The sequence below is a fragment of the Syngnathus leptorhynchus genome, unplaced genomic scaffold, assembly GCF_054491065.1.
Source record: "Syngnathus leptorhynchus isolate UIUO unplaced genomic scaffold, UIUO_Slep HiC_scaffold_611, whole genome shotgun sequence".
NCBI lineage: Eukaryota > Metazoa > Chordata > Actinopteri > Syngnathiformes > Syngnathidae > Syngnathus > Syngnathus leptorhynchus.
In genome coordinates this window covers 22,501-31,514 of record NW_028232502.1, presented here as the reverse complement: position 1 = coordinate 31,514, position 9,014 = coordinate 22,501, and positions in this window count along the sequence as shown.

Here is a 9,014-nt window from a genome sequence, read left to right as displayed (position 1 = left end):
CCGGAGCGGACACGTTTGCTCGGAAGAGCCGTTGGCACTTAGAAAAAAATTCCGTGTCTCGTGAGCTCCAGGGGGGACAGGCTGGTTTTATTCATCCGTAGCCGACATGGGAACCAGCGCGGAGCGGATTGGTGTTGCGCTGCCATATACCTCATCTCTCTCAAGAGTCCCCCCCCTTATACGTGCCGATGGTGTTTTGGAAAACGGGGGGTAACTGGATGAGTACACTGACTAGTGGGACCAAGTACACTAATAGCCCCTGGTACCTAAAATGGAAGTATAGAGGCCGACTTTCGGGCAAGATCACGCCGGGTTAGGCTTCCAGGACCTCGGCTAAGCAATTTTAACGGGTTGCCCGGTTCTTTTTTGAACCAGCCCGGTTCTTTTTTTTTATCCAGCCCGGTTCTTTTTACACTTCCAGCTGGAGCTCGGGAGCGGCTTTTTGCACAAGATCACGCCGTGTTAGGCTTCCAGGACCTCAGCTAAGCAATTTTAACGGGTCGCCCGGTTCTTTTTTGATCCAGCCCGGTTCTTTTTTTTTATCCAGCCTGGTTCTTTTTACACTTCCAGCTGGAGCTCGGGAGCGGCTTTTTGCACAAGAACACGCCGTGTTAGGCTTCCAGGACCTCGGCTAAGCAATTTTAACGGGTCGCCCGGTTCTTTTTTGATCCAGCCCGGTTCTTTTTTTTTATCCAGCCTGGTTCTTTTTACACTTCCAGCTGGAGCTCGGGAGCGGCTTTTTGCACAAGAACACGCCGTGTTAGGCTTCCAGGACCTCGGCTAAGCAATTTTAACGGGTCGCCCGGTTCTTTTTTGATCCAGCCCGGTTCTTTTTTTTATCCAGCCTGGTTCTTTTTACACTTCCAGCTGGAGCTCGGGAGCGGCTTTTTGCACAAGATCACGCCGTGTTAGGCTTCCAGGACCTCGGCTAAGCAATTTTAAACGGGTCGCCCGGTTCTTTTTTGATCCAGCCCGGTTCTTTTTTTTTATCCAGCCTGGTTCTTTTTACACTTCCAGCTGGAGCTCGGGAGCGGCTTTTTGCACAAGATCACGCCGTGTTAGGCTTCCAGGACCTCGGCTAAGCAATTTTAACGGGTCGCCCGGTTCTTTTTTTTTATCCAGCCCGGTTCTTTTTTTTATCCAGCCCGGTTCTTTTTACACTTCCAGCTGGAGCTCGGGAGCGGCTTTTTGCACAAGATCACGCCGTGTTAGGCTTCCAGGACCTCGGCTAAGCAATTTTAACGGGTTGCCCGGTTCTTTTTTGAACCAGCCCGGTTCTTTTTTTTATCCAGCCTGGTTCTTTTTACACTTCCAGCTGGAAGCGGCTTTTTGCACAAGAACACGCCGTGTTAGGCTTCCAGGACCTCGAGGCTTCCTAAGCAATTTTAACGGGTCGCCGGTTCTTTTTGATCCAGCCGGTTCTTTTTTTTATCCAGCCTGGTTCTTTTTACACTTCCAGCTGGAGCTCGGGAGCGGCTTCTTTTGCACAAGAACACGCCGTGTTAGGCTTCCAGGACCTCGGCTAAGCAATTTAACGGGTTGCCCGGTTCTTTTTTGAACCAGCCCGGTTCTTTTTTTTATCCAGCCTGGTTCTTTTTACACTTCCAGCTGGAGCTCGGGAGCGGCTTTTTGCACAAGAACACGCCGTGTTAGGCTTCCAGGACCTCGGCTAAGCAATTTTAACGGGTGCGCCCGGTTCTTTTTTGATCCAGCCCGGTTCTTTTTTTTATCCAGCCTGGTTCTTTTTACACTTCCAGCTGGAGCTCGGGAGCGGCTTTTTGCACAAGATCACGCCGTGTTAGGCTTCCAGGACCTCGGCTAAGCAATTTTACACGGGTCGCCCGGTTCTTTTTTTTATCCAGCCCGGTTCTTTTTTTATCCAGCCCGGTTCTTTTTACACTTCCAGCTGGAGCTCGGGAGCGGCTTTTTGCACAAGATCACTGCCGTGTTAGGCTTCCAGGACCTCGGCTAAGCAATTTTAACGGGTCGCCCGGTTCTTTTTTGATCCAGCCCGTTCTTTTTTTTATCCAGCCTGGTTCTTTTTACACTTCCAGCTGGGAGCTCGGGAGCGGCTTTTTGCACAAGAACACGCCGTGTTAGGCTTCCAGGACCTCGGCTAAGCATTTTAACGGGTCGCCCGTTTCTTTTTTTTATCCAGCCCGGTTCTTTTTTTATCCAGCCCGGTTCTTTTTACACTTCCAGCTGGAGCTCGGGAGCGGCTTTTTGCACAAGATCACGCCGTGTTAGGCTTCCAGGACCTCGGCTAAGCAATTTTAACGGGTCGCCCGGTTCTTTTTGATCCAGCCCGGTTCTTTTTTTTATCCAGCCTGGTTTCTTTTTACAACTTCCAGCTGGAGCTCGGGAGCGGCTTTTTGCACAAGAACACGCAGTGTTAGCTTCCAGGACCTCGGCTAAGCAATTTTATACGGGTCGCCCGGTTCTTTTTTTTATCCAGCCCGGTTCTTTTTTTATCCAGCCCGGTTCTTTTTACACTTCCAGCTGGAGCTCGGGAGCGGGCTTTTTGCACAAGATCACGCCGTGTTAGGGCTTCCAGGACCTCGGCTAAGCAATTTTAACGGGTCGCCCGGTTCTTTTTTGATCCAGCCCGGTTCTTTTTTTTATCCAGCCCGGTTCTTTTTACACTTCCAGCTGGAGCTTGGGAGCGGGCCTTTTTGCACAAGAACACGCCGTGTTAGGCTTCCAGTGCCTCGGCTAAGCAATTTTAACGGGTCGCCGGTTCTTTTTTTGATCCAGCCTCGTTCTTTTTTTATCCAGCCCGGTTCTTTTTACACTTCCAGCTGGAGCTCGGGAGCGGCTTTTTGCACAAGATCACGCCGGGTTAGGCTTCCAGGACCTCGGCTAAGCAATTTTTAACGGGTCGCCCGGTTCTTTTTTGATCCAGCCCGGTTCTTTTTTTATCCAGCCCCGGTTCTTTTTACACCTTCCAGCTGGAGCTCGGGAGCGGTTTTTTGCACAAGATCACGCCGTGTTAGGCTTCCAGGACCTCGGCTAAGCAATTTTAACGGGTCGCCCGGTTTCTTTTTTGATCCAGCCCGGTTCTTTTTTTTATCCAGCCCGGTTCTTTTCACACTTCCAGCTGGAGCTTCGGCAGCGGCTATTTGCACAAGATCACGCCGGGGTTAGGCTTCCAGGACCTCGGCTAAGCAATTTAACGGGTCGCCCCGGTTCTTTTTTGATCCAGCCCGGTTCTTTTTTTATCCAGCCCGGTTCTTTTTACACTTCCAGCTGGAGCCTCGGGAGCGGCTTTTTGCACAAGATCACGCCGTGTTAGGCTTCCAGGACATCGGCTAAGCAATTTTAACGGGTCGCCGGTTCTTTTTTGATCCAGCCCGGTTCTTTTTTTATCCAGCCCGGTTCTTTTTACACTTCCAGCTGGAGCTCGGGAGCGGTTTTTTTGCACAAGATCACGCCGTGTTAGGCTTCCAGGACCTCGGCTAAGCAATTTTAACGGGCCGCCCGGTTCTTTTTTGATCCAGCCCGTTCTTTTTTTGATCCAGCCCGGTTCTTTTTCCACTTCCAGCTGGAGCTCAGCAGCGGCTTTTTGCACAAGATCACGCCGGGTTAGGCTTCCAGGACCTCGGCTAAGCAATTTTAACGGGTCGCCCGGTTCTTTTTTGATCCAGCCCGGGTTCTTTTTTTATCCAGCCCGGTTCTTTTTACACTTCCAGCTGAGAGCTCGGGAGCGGGTTTTTGTGCACAAGAATCACCGTGTTGTTAGGCTTCCAGGACCTCGGCTAAGCAATTTTAACGGGCCGCCCGGTTCTTTTTTGATCCAGCCCGGTTCTTTTTTGATCCAGCCCGGTTCTTTTTCCACTTCCAGCTGGAGCTCAGCAGCGGCTTTTTGCACAAGATCACGCCGGGTTAGGCTTCCAGGACCTCGGCTAAGCACTTCTAACGGGTCGCCCGGTTTCTTTTTTTGAACCAGCCCGGTTCTTTTTACACTTCCAGCTGGAGCTCAGCAGCGGCTTTTTGCACAAGATCACGCCGGGTTAGGGGTTCCAGGACCTCGGCTAAGCAATTTTAACGGGCCGCCCGGTTCTTTTTTTTGATCCAGCCCGGTTCTTTTTTACACTTCCAGCTGGAGCTCAGCAGCGGCTTTTTGCACAAGATCACGCCGGGGTTAGGCTTCAGGACCTCGCCTAAGCACTTCTAACGGGCCCCTGGTCCACCCCCTGGCCAGCGCATTTCAAAACTTGGCATTAATTTCGACCTAAGAGACGAAGTCTGATTTTTTTCTACCACTTGGGCGGCCTTTTTGCACCCAGAACACCCGCACCGGCACCATAAATTCGAAGGGGTGCCGAGTGCGTCGGCGCAGATTCTGCGACGGAGTGACACTTCCCTCTTGTGGACATTCGGCGGTAGGTGAAATGCGCACTCGGTCTTCTCTTTTCTTTTCCTTCCAGTGAAACTTTGGCAACATTCTGCGAGCTGCTGGCTTCCAGAACCTCGGCCAAGCAGGTGGAGGATTTTTTTCCACTTCCAGCTGGAGGTGAGGAGGGACTTTTTGGGCAAGATCACGCCGACTTAGCAAGCAAGGTGGAAGTGCCAGCATGCTCCGTGGCTGGAAGTGTGGATGTGCCAGCACCCTCCCTGCCTATGGAAGTGTGGAGCTCCAGCACCCTCCCTGCCTATGGAAGTGTGGAGCTCCAGCACCCTCCCCTGCCTATGGAAGTGTGGAGCTCCAGCACCCTCCCTGCCTATGGAAGTGTGGAGCTCCAGCACACCTCCCTGCCTATGGAAGTGTGGAGCTCCAGCACCCTCCCTGCCTATGGAAGTGTGGAGCTCCAGCACCCTCCCTGCCTATGGAAGTGTGGAGCTCCAGCACCCTCCCTGCCTATGGAAGTGTGGAGCTCCAGCACCCTCCCTGCCTATGGAAGTGTGAGCTCCAGCACCCTCCCTGCCTATGGAAGTGTGGAGCTCCAGCACCCTCCCTGCCTATGGAAGTGTGGAGCTCCAGCACCCTCCCTGCCTATGGAAGTGTGGAGCTCCAGCACCCTCCCTGCCTATGGGAAGTGTGGAGCTCCAGCACCCTCCCTGCCTATGGAAGTGTGGAGCTCCAGCACCCTCCCTGCCTATGGAAGTGTGGAGCTCCAGCCACCCTCCCTGCCTATGGAAGTGTGGAGCTCCAGCACCCTCCCTGCCTATGGAAGTGTGGAGCTCCAGCACCCTCCCTGCCTATGGAAGTGTGGAGCTCCAGCACCCTCCCTGCCTATGGAAGTGTGGAGCTCCAGCACCCTCCCTGCCTATGGAAAGTGTGGAGCTCCAGCACCCTCCCTGCCTATGGAAGTGTGGAGCTCCAGCACCCTCCCTGCCTATGGAAGTGTGGAGCTCCAGCACCCTCCCTGCCTATGGAAGTGTGGAGCTCCAGCACCCTCCCTGCCTATGGAAGTGTGGAGCTCCAGCACCCTCCCTGCCTATGGAAGTGTGGAGCTCCAGCACCCTCCCTGCCTATGGAAGTGTGGAGCTCCAGCACCCTCCCTGCCTATGGAAGTGTGGAGCTCCAGCACCCTCCCTGCCTATGGAAGTGTGGAGCTCCAGCACCCTCCCTGCCTATGGAAGTGTGGAGCTCCAGCACCCTCCCTGCCTATGGAAGTGTGGAGCTCCAGCACCCTCCCTGCCTATGGAAGTGTGGAGCTCCAGCACCCTCCCTGCCTATGGAAGTGTGGAGCTCCAGCACCCTCCCTGCCTATGGAAGTGTGGAGCTCCAGCACCCTCCCTGCCTATGGAAGTGTGGAGCTCCAGCACCCTCCCTGCCTATGGAAGTGTGGAGCTCCAGCACCCTCCCTGCCTATGGAAGTGTGGAGCTCCAGCACCCTCCCTGCCTATGGAAGTGTGGAGCTCCAGCACCCTCCCTGCCTATGGAAGTGTGGAGCTCCAGCACCCTCCCTGCCTATGGAAGTGTGGAGCTCCAGCACCCTCCCTGCCTATGGAAGTGTGGAGCTCCAGCACCCTCCCTGCCTATGGAAGTGTGGAGCTCCAGCACCCTCCCTGCCTATGGAAGTGTGGAGCTCCAGCACCCTCCCTGCCTATGGAAGTGTGGAGCTCCAGCACCCTCCCTGCCTATGGAAGTGTGGAGCTCCAGCACCCTCCCTGCCTATGGAAGTGTGGAGCTCCAGCACCCCTCCCTGCCTATGGAAGTGTGGAGCTCCAGCACCCTCCCTGCCTATGGAAGTGTGGAGCTCCAGCACCCTCCCTGCCTATGGAAGTGTGGAGCTCCAGCACCCTCCCTGCCTATGGAAGTGTGGAGCTCCAGCACCCTCCCTGCCTATGGAAGTGTGGAGCTCCAGCACCCTCCCTGCCTATGGAAGTGTGGAGCTCCAGCACCCTCCCTGCCTATGGAAGTGTGGAGCTCCAGCACCCTCCCTGCCTATGGAAGTGTGGAGCTCCAGCACCCTCCCTGCCTATGGAAGTGTGGAGCTCCAGCACCCTCCCTGCCTATGGAAGTGTGGAGCTCCAGCACCCTCCCTGCCTATGGAAGTGTGGAGCTCCAGCACCCTCCCTGCCTATGGAAGTGTGGAGCTCCAGCACCCTCCCTGCCTATGGAAGTGTGGAGCTCCAGCACCCTCCCCTGCCTATGGAAGTGTGGAGCTCCAGCACCCTCCCTGCCTATGGAAGTGTGGAGCTCCAGCACCCTCCGTGCCTATGGAAGTGTGGAGCTCCAGCACCCTCCCTGCCTATGGAAGTGTGGCGCTCCAGCACCCTCCGTGCCTGGAGCTATGGAAGTATGGAGCTCCAGCACCCTCCGTGCCTATGGAAGTGTGGAGCTCCAGCACCCTCCGTGCCTGGAGCTATGGAAGTGTGGAGCTCCAGCACCCTCCGTGCCTAGGGAAGTGTGGAGCTCCAGCACCCTCCGTGCCTATGGAAGAGCCACCTCCGCGGGCATGCTGCTCAACCACGCCGGCCCAGAGTTCCAGCCGCTCGGCTACACTCTCTCACAAGCCCCGCCTGGAGCTCCCCAGCCCGCCCCTGGTACCTCAACTACCGAGGCCAGCCGCTCGACCAGGCCGGCCCAGAGTTCCAGCCGCTCGGATAAGCTCTGTCACTCTCCCGCTAAGCAGCCACCGGTAACGGGGAAATGTCGCCGCCTTGTGGACACGCCGTTGTAAATGAATGGGCTTTCGCACTTAGTGCAATTTTCGCCAGCTCCGTGGCTGCAAGTATGGAGCTATGGAGCTATGGAGCCACCAGACAGGCTGGAGCTCTGGAGCTATGGAAGTATGGAGCTCTGGAGCTATGGAGCTATGGAGCTATGGAGCTCTGGGGCTATGGAGCTATGGAGCTATGGAGCTCTGGAGCTCTGGTGCTATGGAGCTATGGCGCTCTGGAAGTATGGAGCTATGGAGCTATGGAGCTATGGAGCTATGGAAGTCTGGAGCTATGGAAGTATGGAGCTATGGAAGTATGGAGCTATGGAGCTATGGAGCTATGGAGCTATGGAGCTATGGAGCCACCAGCCAGCACCCTCCGTGGCTGGATCAATGGAAGTGTTTTAGGTACCAGGCAGCCAAAGGGCCGAGGCCTCACGCTCGACCACGCCGGCGCAGAGTTCCAGCCGCTCGGATAAGCTCTGTCACTCACCCGCCGCGCAGCCACCGGTAACGGGGAAATGTCGCCGCCTTGTGGACACGCCGTTGTAAATGAATGGGCTTTCGCACTTAGTGCAATTTTCGCCAACTCTCTGACTGGAGCTATGGAAGTATGGAGCTATGGAGCCACCAGCCACCCAGGCTGGAGCTATGGAGCTCTGGAGCTATGGAGCTCTGGTGCTATGGAAGTATGGAGCTATGGAGCTATGGAAGTATGGCGCTATGGAGCTATGGAGCTCTGGAAGTATGGAGCTATGGAGCTCTGGAGGTATGGAGCTATGGAGCCCTGGAGCCCTGGAGCTATGGAGCCCTGGAGCCCTGGAGCTATGGAGCCCTGGAGCTATGGAGCTATGGAGCCCTGGAGCTATGGAGCCCTGGAGCTATGGAGCTATGGAGCTCTGGTGCTATGGAGCTATGGAGCTCTGGTGCTATGGAGCTATGGAGCTCTGGTGCTATGGAGCTATGGAGCTCTGGTGCTATGGAGCTATGGAGCTCTGGTGCTATGGAGCTCTGGAGCTCTGGTGCTATGGAGCTATGGAGCTCTGGTGCTATGGAGCTCTGGAGCTCTGGTGCTATGGAGCTCTGGAGCTCTGGTGCTATGGAGCTATGGAGCTCTGGTGCTATGGAGCTATGGAGCTCTGGTGCTATGGAGCTATGGAGCTCTGGTGCTATGGAGCTATGGAGCTATGGAGCCACCAGCCAGCACCCTCCGTGGCTGGATCAATGGAAGTGTTTTAGGTACCAGGCAGCCAAAGGGCCGGGGCCTCACGCTCGACCACGCCGGCGCAGAGTTCCAGCCGCTCGGATAAGCTCTGTCACTCACCCGCCGCGCAGCCACCGGTAACGGGGAAATGTCGCCGCCTGGCGGACACGCCGTTGTAAATGAATGGGCTTTCGCACTTAGTGCAATTTTAGCCAACTCCGTGGCTGCAAGTATGGAAGTATGGAGCTATGGAGCCACCAGCCAGCACCCTCCGCGGCTGGAGCTATGGAAGTATGGAGCTATGGAGCTATGGAGCTCTGGAAGTATGGAGCTATGGAGCTCTGGAGGTATGGAGCTATGGAGCCCTGGAGCCCTGGAGCTATGGAGCCCTGGAGCTATGGAGCTATGGAGCCCTGGAGCTATGGAGCCCTGGAGCTATGGAGCTATGGAGCTCTGGTGCTATGGAGCTATGGAGCTCTGGTGCTATGGAGCTATGGAGCTCTGGTGCTATGGAGCTATGGAGCTCTGGTGCTATGGAGCTATGGAGCTCTGGTGCTATGGAGCTATGGAGCTCTGGTGCTATGGAGCTATGGAGCTCTGGTGCTATGGAGCTATGGAGCTCTGGTGCTATGGAGCTATGGAGCTCTGGTGCTATGGAGCTATGGAGCTCTGGTGCTATGGAGCTATGGAGCTATGGAGCT